This window comes from Arachis hypogaea, chromosome 14 (genome assembly GCF_003086295.3).
Source record: "Arachis hypogaea cultivar Tifrunner chromosome 14, arahy.Tifrunner.gnm2.J5K5, whole genome shotgun sequence".
Classification (NCBI taxonomy): domain Eukaryota; kingdom Viridiplantae; phylum Streptophyta; class Magnoliopsida; order Fabales; family Fabaceae; genus Arachis; species Arachis hypogaea.
In genome coordinates this window covers 134,170,351-134,188,614 of record NC_092049.1, presented here as the reverse complement: position 1 = coordinate 134,188,614, position 18,264 = coordinate 134,170,351, and positions in this window count along the sequence as shown.

Here is an 18,264-nt window from a genome sequence, read left to right as displayed (position 1 = left end):
ATACTTACCGTCCTTACCTCTTTCTGGCCTCCGGCCCAAATTCACGGCCTCCGGCCCAATATTTCATTTAAATCAATATACATAAACTCATCACCATATAATTTACTATCCACTACCAATTTCAATCAACACAACAACAATGCACAATTCCACAATCCTTATCCAATGTCATTCACTATGCATATAATACCAATCAATCATACCATTCAAACTTAATGCTAGGGGAATCTAACCTAGGAATTCACATCATATTACACGGTACTTAAATGAAACTTAAATCGTACCTTTAGTGACGGCGGTCCACACCCAAATTTGAATTCTCTTCACCAAGGCTCACAAGCTTAAACCTCTACACCAAAGTTTCACAAGCAAATTGAATCTCCCCATTGTACACCAAAATCACCCAATACTCTAACATAACTAGTTTTCACACTTATAATCAACCTAGGGTTCATGTAATCTAGTAAATCATAAGAGTTAGTGATTTCTTACCTCAAATCACAGGTCCTTGAGCAATGTCCACAAGGAATCAAGGCTAGTGAACCCCTAAAATATGAAAATCATCAAGGAATTGAGTTCCTCAAACTCTAAACCTGAATTTGACATACCAGCAGAAATAGAGCTAAAAAATGCAAGTTACTTACAGTTTTGTTTAGATGAAATTGAAGAGCTCGATGAGCCCGACGCGTGGCTACAAACAGTTCGTTAATCGGAGCTCCGGATCAAAAGATATGGATGATTGAAGTTGGACAAGGGTTTGGAGCTCTCCTTCCTCCTCCTTTCTTGTTTCCAACGTGTTTCCCTTATTGTGAGGGAGAAGTGGCTGAAGCTACTTTATGAATATGGTGTTGGGTTGGGCCTTGGGCCCAATATAAGCTCGGTTCAACCGGTTTGGTCTGTTTAGTCTAATCTTGGGTCAAATTCTTTAAAATTGGTATCAAAATTCTTATTTTAATTAATTCTATCTCATTAAACTATAAAATTCTATTTTCTAATTTCTTTAAATAATAATTAATTTATTTTCTAATTATTTACTAATTTCTCGGGTTTTACATCCTACCCTCCTAACAGAAATTTTTGTCCTCGAAAATTTACTCCCAAATCTTCATATACGCTCTCTCATGTTCAACCGACCTCTTACTATTCAATTTGCCATTCTCCAACATCAATTCTTAACACCACATTCCCAATTCTAGCTCAAGCTATATTTATCCGTTCCACTCTTAGCTTCTTCTATGTTTCTTTCAATAACTAACCAAATGTCAAATTCATCTAACCCTTCATGAAACTTTCCCTAAAACCGAGTATTTTCCAGCCATTAACTCAACGAATCGACGCTGCTATGTCATGACCTATTCCTCGGGTGAATCTTGAAGAGTTTCAAAAATGAAGTGGTTCGTTGCTGTCCAAATACTATGAGGCAGTGAAAAAAAAAATCCTTTAATCAATTGGTATCTCTTGAAACATATATGCGATCCAGTGCAGTAGAGAAAGTGTATGTGTCTTGTCTGATCTGATAGTAAAAAGGGAACAAAACCAAAATTTCTTAACCCACTCACATTTTCTAAATAGGTGGTTGTCTGAATTTCCGCTCTACTAACACCTGGGATATAAACAGAAGCAGTTAATTCCCATATTTTGTAGGTTCAACTTTGTTGGAAGAGAATTATAGAGCAGTTGCCATATAAAGTTCTGAGTTCTTGGTGGGGCTTTGGTTTTCCAGAAGAGCTTCCAACTGGTTAACGCGTTGTGATTGTTTCCGTTGCTGTGAGAAACGTGTTGAGCATTTCTTCGGATCAAATGGTATGCACTTTTAACTTCAAATACTCCACTTCTATTATATTTCAAGTAGAACTTGTTGGGTTGACCTTGGATGTCAATTGGAATAGCTATAATTTGATCTGCCTCAAAAGGTAGGAAAGTTTTGTTGAAAATGTCGTGATTCCATGTTCTAGCAGCCCAATTTAGTAGTTTATCCACAGTAATATTGTGATCAAAATTTGAAAGATTGCTCCAAACTTTAAAGCCATTCTGATTGGGTAACCATGGATCTCCCTATATCCTAATGTCCTGCCTTGTTCTAACCCGTCATAGACCACCAACTCTAGTACCCATTTTGACCTCCATATGCTCCGCCATGTGTAACTAGGATTGTATCCAGTGGTTGAGTTATTGAATCATTTTCTCCTATAATATCGGGCCTTTAATGTCTGAGCAGTCAATGAATTTGGTGTTTTAATTAGCCTCCATCCTTGCTTTGCTAACAACGCTTGGTTAAAAGCTTCAAAACTTCAAAAATCCAAACCGCCACTCTCCTTTGTGGTGCTTATTCTATTCCATGCTACCCAATGAAACTTGTGTTCTCCTTGTCAGTTTCCCCAATAGAACTTGCTTATCATACTTTCCAAATGTTGACATAAACCCTTCGGAAGTTGAAAACATCCCATGACGTAGGACGGAATCGGCTATGCTACTAATTTGATTAGCACTTCTTTTCCAACTTTCGATAGAGTAATATCTTTCTAACCTTCAGATTTTTCCAGACTCGTTCTTGGATAAATTCAAAAACCCATTTTTGGATTGGCCGATTAAAATAGGCAATCCTAGGTATTTTGAGTGATTTTTCACCGCCTTTATATTTAACCAATCTTAAATAAGAATTTATCTGGGAGGAGGGACGTTTTGGCTAAAGAAAATCTTTGATTTTTTTCAAGTTGATCCTTTGACTTGAAGGATATTGGTAGGATCTTAGAATCTCTATCATCACAATAATATTTTGGCCCATATATTGGAGAAATATGATGCTATCATCTGTGAAGAAGAGATGTGTGATTTTAGGGGTTGCGATTACTACTTTGATCCCTTGGATGGTATGTCTCTCTTGAGCGCGTCGGAGTAGGCCTGAGAAAATCTCCGCACAAAGAATAAATATGTAAAAGGATAAAGGGTCCACCTGCCTAATACCTCATGTTGGTTGAAATGCCTTTGATGTCCTTCTATTAATGAGAACTTGAAAAGATACAGTTCTGATACACATTCCTATTAAATCGATCCACCTTTGGGGAAATCCCATATGTTGCAAAGTTGCTAGTAAAAAAGGCCATTCAATATGATCATATACCTTTGTCATATCAAGTTTAAAAGCCATAAAACCTTTGTTTCCTGTCTTTTTTCGCATGTAATGGAATGTTTCGTATGCAATCAATCCATTATTTGTGATCAGCTTACCCAGGCTACTAAGCCGTCAAGTCCAGGAGATTTTGTTGGATGCATTTATTGTAGTGCCATCTTAACTTCTTCACGAGTAAAATCTAGTTGCAGTATTGCTAGGTGGTGGGGTGTTATTCACCCTTGGACCACCTCCGTGACTTGTTCCACATTTGTTGTTGTTTATGTCCGAAATAAATCTTCAAAAAAAGAAATCATGACTTGCTCAATTTTCTCTTCATTTCAGTGGACTATGCCAGCACCATCTACTATATGATCAAAACACCCTCATTATCAAAATGTCACGCTTCCAGCTGTGCTACTCTAATAGCAAGTATTATGGTGACTTCATATACTTAATAATAAAATATGAGTCTTTTACTCGAAACCATGTCGCTGACTTCTTTTGAAAATCGAAAATACTTTTTCTTAAAACAAATATGCATATATAACCAAAACTTAATCACATCACTCATATACATATATTTATAGATATCAGACTTCTTATACAAGTACTTACAAATATACATACATGCCTTTCATTACAAAACAAGATTTCTATCCCTCTTACAACAATATAATGTTAATAGCAAGGGAAGAATAATATCTAAACTAAAACATCGTATAAGCAAAACGCAATAAAACTCTTCGTAGCTTCTTCCTCCATTTCCTTAAAAGATAAAGTTGTAGGGGGTGAAAAGCTAACCACACAGTCTTACCACGGAGTTTTCAGAATTGTCATAAGAAGATATTTAATAAGAAAACTATTTTTCATACTCAGTGATTATCGTTGTCTTATGAATCTTTTAAAAACCGACGGTTTAACCACCCAAAAATTCAAAGCATTTTTAAAAGAAATCAGTTAAGCATTCAGAAACCCAAAACTCACTTTTCTTATAAAAGAATCTTAAAAGTTTCCTAACAGTATGAATGACCAACTTGTTCCAAACATAGTATGCTAAACCACTTTGATATTTCATACTTTAGTAAACCACAACACAAACTAATCACGGCTTCAGGTCCAAACAGCTCAATCAACATCCAATTCACCACAACCTAACTAATTTCAGTCATAAACACAAGTAATGAGGTTCAAACACAATCAAGAGCAGTTATGTCAAGTATAACAATTAGCAATTAAACAGAATTATTCACATAGGCAAACCAATTACAATATGCACACCAAATCAATTAAACATAGATGCATATGATGAATGTCTGCCATATGGCTAATGAGCTCATCTGTCGGTTATACAACCAACTTGACATGTGCTGGTAGCTAACCATTGGACAGTCTCTCTGTACGCGCATCCCCAAGCTCAATAATATTCATGGAAAAAGTTCCAAGCTCATCCATGGGAAGAGACAAAGTCCCAAACTCAAATTCATATATATATATATGCATGCCCATAGGGGAATCCGGAGTTTTAAAGTGTCTAGTCACATCTTATGTACAGAGGGTCAACAATTTGTCTCAATTTTACAAGTCTCATTTACTTTTAATTCATTTCCATCATCAGTTCATATCAGTTCATATCTCATTGAAATATCAAATTCATCATTATTACCATCATCATTCTTCATTCAAATTCAATAATCATCATCTATCCTTCCATTTCGTTTATTAACAATCCCAATTCAAAACATAATTCATTCTTTTCTAAATAAATCAAAGTTAAAACATATAATCTTTAAAACCAAATCTTTTTAAATAATTATTTCAAGCGAAGCTTCCAATTTTTATAAAATTTCGGCAACATATCCTCTAAAACTCGGACTCTGCCACCCTTTTCCGGTCCTATCCAAACATTCCTCAAACCCTTCTCAACCATTTTCAAATCTTAATCATTTTCCCGAATTCAACCAGTTCTAATATCAAATTATTTTCAAATCGAACTAATTCCAATAATAATTTTTTTTTTCAAAATCAAACCAGCTCCAATATTAAATCATTTATAAAATCAAACTAATTCAAAATCAAACCGCTTCCAAAATCAATGCATTTTCATATCTCAAATCATTTCCAAATCCGATTCATTTACATTATCGAATTAACTCCAAAACCAAGAATAACCACTTTTCATAATAATCAACTAAATAACTTTACAAACCTATTTCTTATCAACAACTGCACACCACTCAAGCAATCAGTAATTCAGTCCAGCAAACAACCACATCCACAAGACAAATATAATCACAGAAATATATTTTTCACATCAATATCTATTTATAACAACTTTGTAAATAAATTTTAAGAAAAAACCTACTTAGTTCACGATTCAACTATGCGACAAAATTCTGTTTTCTCTTGGCCCGCAACGGCGGCAGCCGCAACCTCAACCCCTAACCATTTTCGCAGCAACCATAGCAACATAGAAGCGACATGTAACCACCAGAACTCGACCTTACATTACCAAATCTTAGAGTCTTTAACCAAACATAATAGAATACTAATGCGAGGGTTTTGAGACAGAATTACTTACTGAATTGAGGAAACAAAACAGTGGCGGTCTCTGAACCAGTTTGGCGGCAGCCTCGACAGCCACCTCAAGTCGTAGCAGCGACCAGAAATCCAGTGACAGCGATTGTAACAAATATGCAATGACGATAACATTCCCGGAAAAATAAAAGAACGGAAACCAACTCAAAACCCTTACTGGCAGTGGTCGTTGACGACGGCAGTGTTTCTCAGCGGAAGAAGCTCGGCCACCCACCTCCAGCAGTGGCGACGGAGCACGCGACGCCGGCGACGGCTTTGCCTCCTCTTGTGCGCGTCCTTCTCTCTTGACGGAATAGCGGCGGCACAGTCGCGTCCTACCTCCCTCGCGTCGGGCTCCTCTTCCCATTGAACCTCCATTGATGGCGACGACAGAATCTGGGCGCAGCTCCTCCAACTCGACGCGATCTCCCCTCTCATATGCCCAATCTCTCTTTCTCTCCCCCCAATGCACGACGATGGTAGCAGCAGCTCAACAGAAAGGTGGTGACGGCTCTCCGCGGTGAGCTGGGCGTAATGGTGTAGGCGGGTTGGACGGCAAGCTCCTCCTTCCTCTCTTCCCTTTCTTCTTTTCCGCGGCCTGATATACCACTATTCTATGATATATTTTGGACTGAATTGAGTGGGTTTTGTCAACTACTCTCACACTTATTCATGTAAATTGCATGTTTTTAAGTTTCCTTCCCAATTTGTGCTATGATTGAAAACATGCTTCCCAGGCCTTTAAATCGCTAATTTTAATCCTCTGTTATTACCATTCAATGTCGTGATATGTGCGTTAAGTGATTACAGGAATTATAGAGCAGGAATGGCATAGAGGATGAAGAGGAAGCATGCTAAAGTGGAAGGAACACAAGAATTTGAAGATTTGAGAAATTGGAGGCGACGCTCGCGCATGGCTGACGCGTATGCATGATCAAGCCATTTTTCACTGACGCGTACGTGTGACTGATGCGTACGCGTGACTGATGCGTACGCGTGACCTTGTGCAGAGCCCACCGACGCGTACGTGTGACGAGCGTCATGTGTTGCAATTAACAGAACTTGCTGGGGGCGATTTCTGGGCTGATTTGGACCCAGTTTCAAGCCTGAAAATGCAGACTAGAGGCTGGAATGGAGTGGAGACTGGACACTTACACACTTTAACTTAGTTTTTGATTAATGTTGAATTATAGTGAGAGAAACTCCCACTTCTCTCTAGGATTTTTGGTTTTTCTTAGTTTACTTGCAATTGGATCTGACAGAAGCTGTGTTCACCTTCATTTGGAGTCATTTTTTCTTATAGTTTTTCTTCTCTAATCCCTTTATTCCTCTTTTCCATTTTTCCATTTGATTGTTTTGAATTCATGTTTGGATCTTATTACCTTTGGATTTTATTAATGCATTGAGTTATTTTCATATCTATTATTATTGCTTGTTTTGTTATGATTGATTATTGTTAGTGGTAATTTGGATTGAATTATTTCGTCATATTTATCATGTCTTTTATTTTCGCCCACCAAGTGTTTGAGGAAATGTCATCCAGTATAATGGAGTAGATTTCTGTGGTTGGTTGGGAGTTGATAATTAGAGCCACTTGAATTGTTATACCTGAGTATTAATCTGTAATTGGAAACTGCCAATTAGCTTGAGACTCACCAACTCTAGTTCTTCCCTACGAAGTAACTAGGACTTGAGCTAAGGCTAATTATTTTACTTGACTTTCCTCCACTTATTAGAGGATAACTAAGTGAGAGCAATGAGCTTTTACCATCACACTTGGAAAAGACAATAAGAATAGAATTTCCAATTCTCACCCCTAACCAAGGCTTTTTATATTGATTATTTTGCAACTCTTGCTAATTAGTCATTGCTTTAATTTCTAGTTATTTATTTCTCTTGTTCTCAACCTAAAAAATTTTCAGGAAAGTCACAACCAATAATTGGCATTTTGTGTCAACTCCTAGGGAAACGACTCGGAATTTTACTCTCGATTATTTATTTCATCTGTGACACATTTTAAATTCGATAACGAAAATCTCATCGGTTAAAACTGTACTTACAACAGTGATTTGGAAAAATACTTTTGATAATTCTTGTCCGGTATTTATCTGCTTATCACGGCTCCTTCCCCCTTTCCTTTTCTTTCTTTCTTTCTTTCTTTCTTTCTTTCTTTCTTTCTTTCCTTTAACCGTGTAAGTGAATGAACAAAGGTGAGACAGTGAGGGGTTAGGGTTAGGGTTGTGTTTTGGAAATTTTAGGTAGTTTAGTAATTTTAATAAAATTAGGGTAATAGAGTAATTGAAAACTAATTTTAATCCAACACTAATATTTATAAAAATAATATTTATTTATCAACTTACAAATTTATTTTAAATAAATACTCTAATTCAATAATTAGAGATAATATGATTAATTTTCTTTATTTATAAAAATTAAAGTATTAAATTCTAAAATTTTAATTATTTAAATCAAATCATATAAAATTCTTATTATTTTACAATTACTAGACTTTATAATTTAAATATGAAAATTATCCAACGATTGTAAAATTAGATAAAAATTCTAATTTAATTATCAAAACTTGATTTTATTAGCTTTAATAAAATAATTTCTGAAATTAAACTTTTTAATGAATAAATAAATTAAAATTGACTCATAATAACAATTTTCAAACATTATGGGTCTTACAATCAATGTTGTTCTTATTTCTTCTTTGAGTTTCTTTTTTGTGAAAAAACTTCGTATTTCAGTCTCTAGCTTTGAGCCAAGTTGCTCTTGACCACTGTGCCCACCAAACATCTTCTTGCTGTAAATGTGCATCTAATTCCGAGTGAATCGTCCATATATCCTCCATCACTTGTTCGGTTGGTGGAGACTTTTGCAAGAGCAGCAGCTATTGTTGTTTCTCTTGAATAACTCTAGATAACTGCCCAAATTCCTTTTGTCCCCATTCATCCAAAGTTTTGCCACAATTTTTCAGCTTCCGTATCAAATTTTGGTTTCCGGGTAACGATGCAGTTTTCACCACTTGCTCGCATTCAGCGTTGCTAAGCCAAACTTCCTCAAATCTAAATAGATGCAGTCTCTTTCTACATTGGAATTTGCCCTTGGTATCAACAAGAATTGGAGAATGATTGGACCTATATCGCTGAAGATGATGTATAATTACCTCTGGAAAAGCTTCAGTCTAGCCTATGTTTGCTATTGCTCGATCTAGCCATTGTTGAATGTTAAGTTCGCCCACTTGATTGTTGGACCAAGTGAAAGCATGACCAACAAATCCCAAGTCCAGCAACTCATTATATTGAATTGACTCTCTAAATTCCATGAGTGTGTGTCACTGGCAATTCGCCTTGTTTATCGCGCTGTTCTAAAACCTGGTTAAAATCTCCAAATACCATCCACGACTGTTAGATTGGCCTAGGGACTTGAGTAACTCCCAGGACCTATGCTTGTTTTCCACTTCGGGATATCCATAGATCTAGTAGCCCTCCAAGGATGACTATCACTGTCAACCCAGATAATCATATCAATATTGTTTGAGGACATAGATTGTATTTGCACAGTCAGTGTGTCTTGCCAAAGAACCGCCAAACCCCCGAATCTGCCTCTACCCTCTCCATTACAGTCTATTCCAACTACATTATTTAACTGGCCTCTCCTTCATAAATAATTGATTTCATGTGCCTTTCTTCTCGTTTCCATAAGGAAGACAAGATTGGGAGCATTTTGACTAATGAGCTTGTTTAAAGCTCTAACTGCCCATGGGTTCTCAAGCCCACGGTAGTTCCAACTAATTAATTTCATGGCTTTAGGCCGGGCTGCTCCGCAGCCTCTGTCTCTTCAGTTTGCAGCACCAGATAATGTTGCTTTGCACAAGGTTCTTCCTCTACTCTCTCCATGAATAAATCTATATTATACTTTCTTTTAGCATTGCCTTCCCAGTTGCCTCCCCCCACCTCTGTGTTGTTATTCTGTTCTCTAACTATTAAATGCCATTTTTTGGCACTAATTTCTACTTCAACTGCTGCTATTGTAGGAGGGGCTAAGGGCACTGTATAGTTAGTACTGCCCTGTGTTGACTGTTTTGAGTTCAAGACCATCGGTAGTATAGGTGGATAGGTTGGGGATTTGGAAACAAAAGGCATTGTCTCATTTTGTGAATTAAGTGGTTGTTCCTTTGGCCGTCGAGAGTTGTCGTTCATTGAGAGAGTTGCAAGTTTAGCTAATAGCTTCTCATGATGTTTTGCTGCTTGTTCATTATTACTGAAAGACTCGTTAAAGGAGCTGCTACCCTTCTCATAAGTGGTATTTTCCTCCTCAATTTTGGTCCCTAAAAATCCAGCTCAGAGCCAAGGGCCCGGTTCCTGTGATCTCTGGGGGTTTTTCCTCCAGGTTTATCTACGTTTGAGAGTTGTCGTTCATTGAGAGAGTTGCAAGTTTAGCTAATAGCTTCTCATGACGTTTTGCTGCTTGTTCATTATTATTGAAAGATTCGTTAAAAGAGCTGCTACCCTTCTCATACGTGGTATTTTGTGAATTAAGTGGTTGTTCCTTTGGACGTCGAGAGTTGTCGTTCATTAAGAAAGTTATCATCATGTTTAATTCGGCCACAAAATAGCAAAAATAGGGAATCCTTTCGTATCTAAAGTCGACCTACGTAATTTCGTCCTTATGACTGCCAATGTGAGTACCTTTGTGAAACGATTGAGCTAATTTCATCCTTACTTTAGCTTTAAGAAAAGTTGCAAGATCATTACCACCGTCATAGAGGCTGCAGTCAATAACTTCTCCTAGTAGTACAAGAAGTTTTCTTCTCAATTTCACAGTTTTACAATGTTTTAATAGATTTCATATTTGAACATTTACACTCTATTTGGATGAAAGAAAGAAAATGAGAAACAAGAAAATAGAAGAAAAAGTGGTTTTTTTTTTTGGATAAAGAAAAAATGAAAGAAAAGAAAGTAGAGAATTTTATTTTTTGGATGAAAAGAAACGTGAGAAGAAAGAAGATCATAAGGACATAAAAATACATTAATACCCTTATCTATATTATGTATAAATCATAATTTATTAATGATAAGGGATAAATGTGTAATTTTATTAATATTTGCACATTTCTCTCCATCTCATCTTTGGGGTGAAAATATTTAGTGAGCCTCATACATTTTTTTTCTTTCCACTCTATTTTCTCCTCATCCAAACAACAAAAATTTTACTTTTTCACCAATTTTCTTTCTTCCCATTTTCTTTCCCTTCAAATTCCTTCAATCCAAACAATGTGTTACTTCAACAGTGGTAAAGTCCATGGAGCGAAGATCAATGTTACACTCTTATTTTCTTACTAGTAACCATGAAGTTTTGAAAATTCACGGATTTTTAGAATTTTGTGAATGTCTGTTTCGTTGTCAAAGAAAAATTAGTAGAGTTTTAGTTGTATTTGTTTCATCCGAAAGTCTTGTGGGTGTTTCCAAATATTGGTCATGGCACTATAAACCCAACTCTGATTGATAGATTTTTCAGTAATAAGTTTTTTCTTGATACTGTGCTTAAACTTTTGAACACCCTCCTCAATATCTGTTTTATCATATGTGATCAGAGAATCCTCATCGTCTTCTATAGTTGTTTTAGGTTCATGATGTGATGGATGAATATGTAGACTAGTCGGTTGGGGTGGGGCATAAGGTAATGATTGTGGTTGTGTAATTGTCATGTTGGGTTATTTTTGGTTTGAGTTTGAGGAGTTATTTGGTTCTGTCATTTACGGAAGTGGTGATGACACCACATGAAGGCGAATAGTATCTGCATCAGACAAAGAAAAACTCGATTTTTGACTAGAAAACGGATGGAATACTACTCAATTGGTGGTTTCACTGTTAGGCAATGGCAAACAGAGAAAATTCAAGTTGAGAGGAAAAGACTTCGTAGAAAAAGAGATTAAATATGCATTAACTCTATTAATCATTCTTAGATATACGCAAAATTTTAACCTAATTTATTCTAACCAAGGTATTTTTTTTTTTTTTTGTTTGCTTGGGTCTAAGCTGGGTGGTGGTGGCCTCATCTGTTTTGATTAACTCTTTATAAGCAAGAATTAGTTCTTATATGGATTGAATATGTGCTACATTTTTATCAAGCTGAATAAGGAATGGATTCTCATTCAATGCCAATAGCTAAGAACATTAAAAGTGCAACGGCTAGTTTAATCATATTAAGAATGATTCTAATATTTGAAAAAAAAATCAAACTCTATAAAAGAAGATAAAATTTTATCCAAAAAAAAATAACCATTTTCGTACATATTTTTAGACAATACAAATAACTTTTATTTTCTTTGTTTTTGAGTGTGTTCATACTTTTCTATTGTTTAAATTTAAGTTTATATTGAAAGATATAAAAGATAAAAAAAGTTGTTCACACAAAAGTCATTTAACCTTTGTTTGAGTGTTTTGATTTTAAAAGTATGCTAGTTAAAATACACTTGATTTCTCTTAATTAGGTTAGATTAGCACCTAAGTAATTTACTAAGTTTAGAATAATTTAGGTAATTTATAAAAGTGTGAGTCTCTTAAAATTGGTAATTGTAATCTATCTTAATTATAACAGAAATTCTTTTATTATTATGATTGATATTAGACGTAAATTACATTATATTTCGTGACCAAACCAGGATATATAATGATCTCATTCTTTCTCTTTCTTTTTCTTTGTCATCTCAATTCTGTTTTATTATGATGAGATTAAATTAAAAATAATCTCTTACAACTAGAATTCTATATAAATTATTTATGTAAATCTAAAAAATAATTTATTGATTCAACTCCCTTTCAGTTTATTTGCGGATTTTCATATAGAAATTTTTCTTTTTAATTTTGTCCGTTAGAATTATCCTGAGAGGCATGAGAAACACCAATAAGTTGACACAAAATAATATAGACGATGCTAAATTCACATGAAATGGTAAATTATACATTATCAAATAATATTCATCTGTGAATAATTATTTGAGCAAGATTGGGAAGTTTGACGCATTGAAACACAATAAGAATGTTCCAGGAGGAATAAGAGGGGACAAAAATTTTGAAGTTTTAATTTGAGCTTCTAGGTACCCCACTTCATTCATCTATTCCTCTATGCGTTAGTTAATTTAACCAACCACCGGGTATACACATGATATTGGATTTTTTCCATCTTATAATATTCTACACTTAATAATTAATATATTCTACAAATGAAAACCTAATAATCTTTGTAAATGCAAGACAATTATTATTTTTGAGTTCATTTCTGAAATTGAGGTAAATTCTCTTAATTAGTTTACTATATGATATTTGAGATGGGTTAAAATTGTTGTTGGACAAGTTCAAATCATCAAATTTTATGCTTCAAATTATTGTCTAGTCTTGACGGCAAATGTAAGATAATACTAATATTTTAAGTTAATTTTTAAAATTATACAGTATAAAATTTTAAATTAAAATAAGTGCAGTATATCTAATGTATATATTAAATATATAACTATTTTTAAATTCTTTTATTAATTTAAATTTTTAAACTAAGTGCTTTATTTGATTTATATTATTAAATTTTTTATAATAAACAGAGTCTAAAATTTATTGTTTATTGATAATTTATTTTAATATAAAACAAATAAAAAATAAAAAAACCTATACAAAATCACAAAAACATAAAAAAGCATCCTTGCATAAAACAATGTGTTAAATATATAATTAGAATTTAACTAATATATCTCCTAAAAATGTATTAAAGTAACTTTAAGACCGGGCAACCACTAGCATAATGATGAAGGAGTGAGGACCATGAAATCAGATACTATTCAATCACGTTTTCACAAGATCCCCTTTTAGTTGTTAATTAAATCAAATAAATATCATCATAAAACAACAGCTTCATATGCCACCTACTAGCTTGGACGAATGTAACTTGTAACCGCATGACCTGTTCAATATGTCATTATTTAGTTAAGGGATTGAGATTGGAATTAGGAGTATGAGATTTAATATTATGTTTAGTGCTCAAATATTAAAATTAAAATTTTTGTTTTTGTTTTAAAAATTTCAACTTTTTCGATATTTTTAAAAAGTTGAGACATAAAAAATATAATTTTAAAAATAAAGACTAAAATTTTAATAATATTTTTTATTAAAAATATTTTTATTTAATTTTTTAAATTTTAAATTCACTCCGTTCTCAATTTTTATATTTATTTTAAATTAATCATAATACTAAAATATAATTTAATTTAGTATATTTTATATTAAATATAATATAAAAATTTCAATCTCAATTTTTGTCTTTTTATTTCAGTTTCTCTTCTAAATACAGTTATATATATTGATTTAATAGGGGATATTATTCATGAAACTAGAGATATATTATGATTAATTTTAGGATAAATTTTATTTATTGATAGACACTAACAATGTTTAATTTAATTTACAAAAAAATATTCTCATTACTTTTTAGGATAAATTATATTCATAAAATGTAATTAGAAGACAATAATAATATTTTAAAAAATCATTGTCACATTAGTAAGTAATAAGAAATATATATCAACTCTAATTATTGAGTTGAAACTTATTTTGACTCCTGAAATTTGGAGTTGGCTTCAATTTCAACTTCTAAATTTTTAGTTATCCAATTAACATCCCTAAATATTATATCGTGCCTCACGTTTGTTCCTATAATTATTTCTGTTAACGAAGAGCTGATGTGATACGTTAAATTGACACGGTGTGCATTTACATGGCACCCAACTTGCCAGAATGAATGTATGATAAGTGAATGATGTGGTAAAAGTTATTTTTACTCAATATGAATCCATACAAATTAGGGTTTTAACATCTACGTAGAAGTCAAATTAAGTGAAAACAACTTTTTTTCACATCATTCACTCATTACGCATTCATTCTGGCAAGTTGGATGCTACGTAGATGCACACCATGTCAACTTAACGTGCCACATCAGCTCTCCATTAACGGAGATAACTACAGAGACAAACGTGAGGCACGATCCAATATTTAGAGGTGTTAATTGGATAACTAAAAATTTGAGATCAAAATTAAGGTCGAGTCCAAATTTCAGGGGCTAAAATGGTTTCAACTCCTAACTATCACTAACCATTATTATTTAAATAGTTACACATATAACAAAAATTAACTAGATAATTTATAACCTTTTAGTGCATTATAAACTCATAATATATATCTTATAAAACTTGATGATATCACCCAAAAATATAGGCCTTTGTGGGCGTAAGTAAAAGTTATTAAGTGTAAATTAAAAATTTAATTATTCTATTAGTCTTATAGTTTCATAAAATTTTTAATTAGGTCTTTATTTTTTTTAATTAGAACTTTGTACCAATTTTTTTTTCAATTAGGTCTTTCTTAATAGTAATTGACTTAATTGTATAAAGACCCAACTTAAAAAATTAGTGCAAAGACTCAAATAAAAAAATATATATAAGAACCCAATTAAAAAAAATTAGTGTAAAGACTCAATTAAAAAAAAATAAATATAAAAATTTAATTAAGGGTAAAGTATATTTTTTGTCTTTAAAGTTTGATAAAAGTTTCAAAAATATCCCTAAGTTTTATTTTGTTTCAATTTTGTCCCAAAAATTTTCAATTTGCATCAAATATACCCTGAACGGCTAAATTTTCAAAAAATTTAAGATCAATCTAACAATAATACATAAAAATTATGCTTGATTTGCGTGTGTTGAGGGGTTGTTCTTATGAAATTATTGTTGAATCGGTCTCAAATTGTTTGAAAAATTAGCCGTCAGGGGTATATTTGATACAAATCGAAAACTTTTAGGATAAAATCGAAACAAAATAAAACTTAAGGGTATTTTTGAAATTTTTGTCAAACTTCGAAGATAAAAAATATACTTTATCCTTTAATTAAAAATTTCACAAAATTATACGAACTAACATAATAATTAAACATAAATTAAAATCATAATTCTTAATAAAAACGAAGTATGAAATCCAACTCTGGTTATCTGGAAGGATTGTAATTAAATGTGTATTAGGATATGATCAACTTCCGACCAGAAAATTAATATAGAAAGATTCGGTACTATGAACTTTTGGTTGTGGGACCAGACTAGTTCTACCATGGGAAAAGCATAATGTGGTCCTTTAAGCATCCGAAAGATTTTATTAAATAAAGAAGTTGTAGGAATTTCAAATTCTTTTTTAACTAAATAATTTTAAAAACAAACTGATCATAAATAATATTTTTATAAAATAAAATTATTTAACTACAAAAATTTCACTAAAATTAAAATTACTACGTTTATAATAATTAATTATTTATTATTATTATTATTATTATTATTATTATTATTATTATTATTATTATTATTATTATTACGTAATAGTAAACTTTTTTTAACTATTTTAAAAAATAATTTAATTTAAACTTACATTCATTATTTTTGCAACAAAAAAATTCGGTTTATCAAATAAAAAGGATTTAACATTTTTTTGTTATATAACAAGTGTATAAATTATTAATTTTTTTAAAGGTTATACAACATAGCTTATGAAAAATATAGTACAAAATGTTCTCGTAAAAGATTTTTTAGTAGCATTTTATATTATTTTTAAATAAATTTTAGTATTTTATATAATATACTAATTATTTATTATTATTATTATTATTATTATTATTATTATTATTATAATAGTAGACACTTTACTTAGGATTTTTTTTGTTTATACTTTGCTTTGTGAGTTTTAATTCATAAACTATTAACGTAACAATTTTTTTTATTTGTATCCAATATTAATTTTATATATAACCGAAATTGTTAATTCTTTATATAGATGTCTATCAAAAGTTTAAGTTATGAAAAACTCGAAAACCTAACCCCTCCCTAATTGTATTTAAATATTTTTTTTTTCATTAACCAACTTAGGTTGGTCGAGTAGTCAAGTATCGGGAGTTTGAATCCCGCCTTATGCATGCAATAATTTATTGGTCAGCAACAAATCTTTAAATAGAGCTCAGATTCGCGACGGATTAGTCATTAACCTGTCGAGTTGGAAAATACCGTGGACAACCAAATAAAAAAAAATCTTTCATTAATAATTCAGACCTTTTTATAATTATTATAAATTTTAGATAAAAACATAAATTTACAAACTAACTTGTTAGATTGAATTACAACCACACATTTAGAATCATTTTAAAAAGTTCTTTAAGGACCATTTTATACTTTTTTCATCATAGCCTAATCCAGATAACTATAACGGTGACTCTTTTAGAGAATCTTTTACGGTAACGTAAAAAAAATATATTTTATTTAATATTTATTAATTTTAATATTAATTAATAGATATTAAATAATACAAATTTTGATTAATTTTCATTTTTTTTTATTATCAAATATTTTCGTTCTTTTATTAGGGCATATAAAAATTTTCTCTTGCTCACTTTTACTTTGCCACATTTCTTTATCATCATCACATAAACTGATAAACCACAGGCAAATGAAAAATCATGGACCCAAAATGAATATATTATTCAGGATAATAAATTTTCAACTGCATAATATCATGACATTAGTGCAATAATGATGAGTATAACCATCCCCTATTATTTCCTACCAAGCAGGTTAGAAAAGATTGCATTGATTCGAGAATACCTCATGAATTATTTCCGGGATATATAGAGCTCAATCCTAACTGCCTCCAACAATATATTAATTAGAAATACCAGTTACTCTCTTTGATTATTAGAAAATATAGTATTAGGATATCTTAATTTTTTATAGTTATTTGTTTGTTAAGTCTATCTCTTTCTATAAAAAAGACTAAAATAATGTTTATGTGAAAAATCTTTAAAAAAAATTGATGAGTTAAAAATGGCAAAAGAGATATGTTAACAAAAACTTGGTTTGAGTTTATATAGTTTTTCTTCTTTATGCTAGATTAGCGCTTAAAAGGTTGCTAAATTTGGTGGGTTTAGTGGTTAAAATATGCAGGTTCAGGGATTTTGGTTTAAATATGCATAGGGGTATTTATGGATGGATCTGATCCGCATATCCGCAGTATTTATCCGAATTCGATCCGAAAATTGCGGATATGGATCTGATCCGCAAGGTTTTCGGATCAGATCGGATCGAATCCGCACACTAGTCGGATCGGATTGCGGATTTTGTGTTGGTATCCGCGTATCCGCAAAAATAAAGAAATAAATGAATAAATATTCTTTTTATGTTTTATTTCAACTAATAATTATCATATATGTTATGTTATTTTAATCTATTATTCAAGAAAAATATGTTTAATATTATTTTAAGAATAAACATATTTAAAAGAATAAAAAATAAATTTTATTGATATTTTTTTAATAAAAATAAGCTTTTAAAAATATTTTTGTATTTTACGGATATATCCGATATCCGATCCGATCCGCAAATATGCGGATCGGATCCAACCTTAAAAACTGCGGATATTGGATCTGATCCGATCTGATGATTTTAGTGCGGATCGGATCGAAATTTTAGCCATATCCAATCCGATCCGATCCGCGTTCAC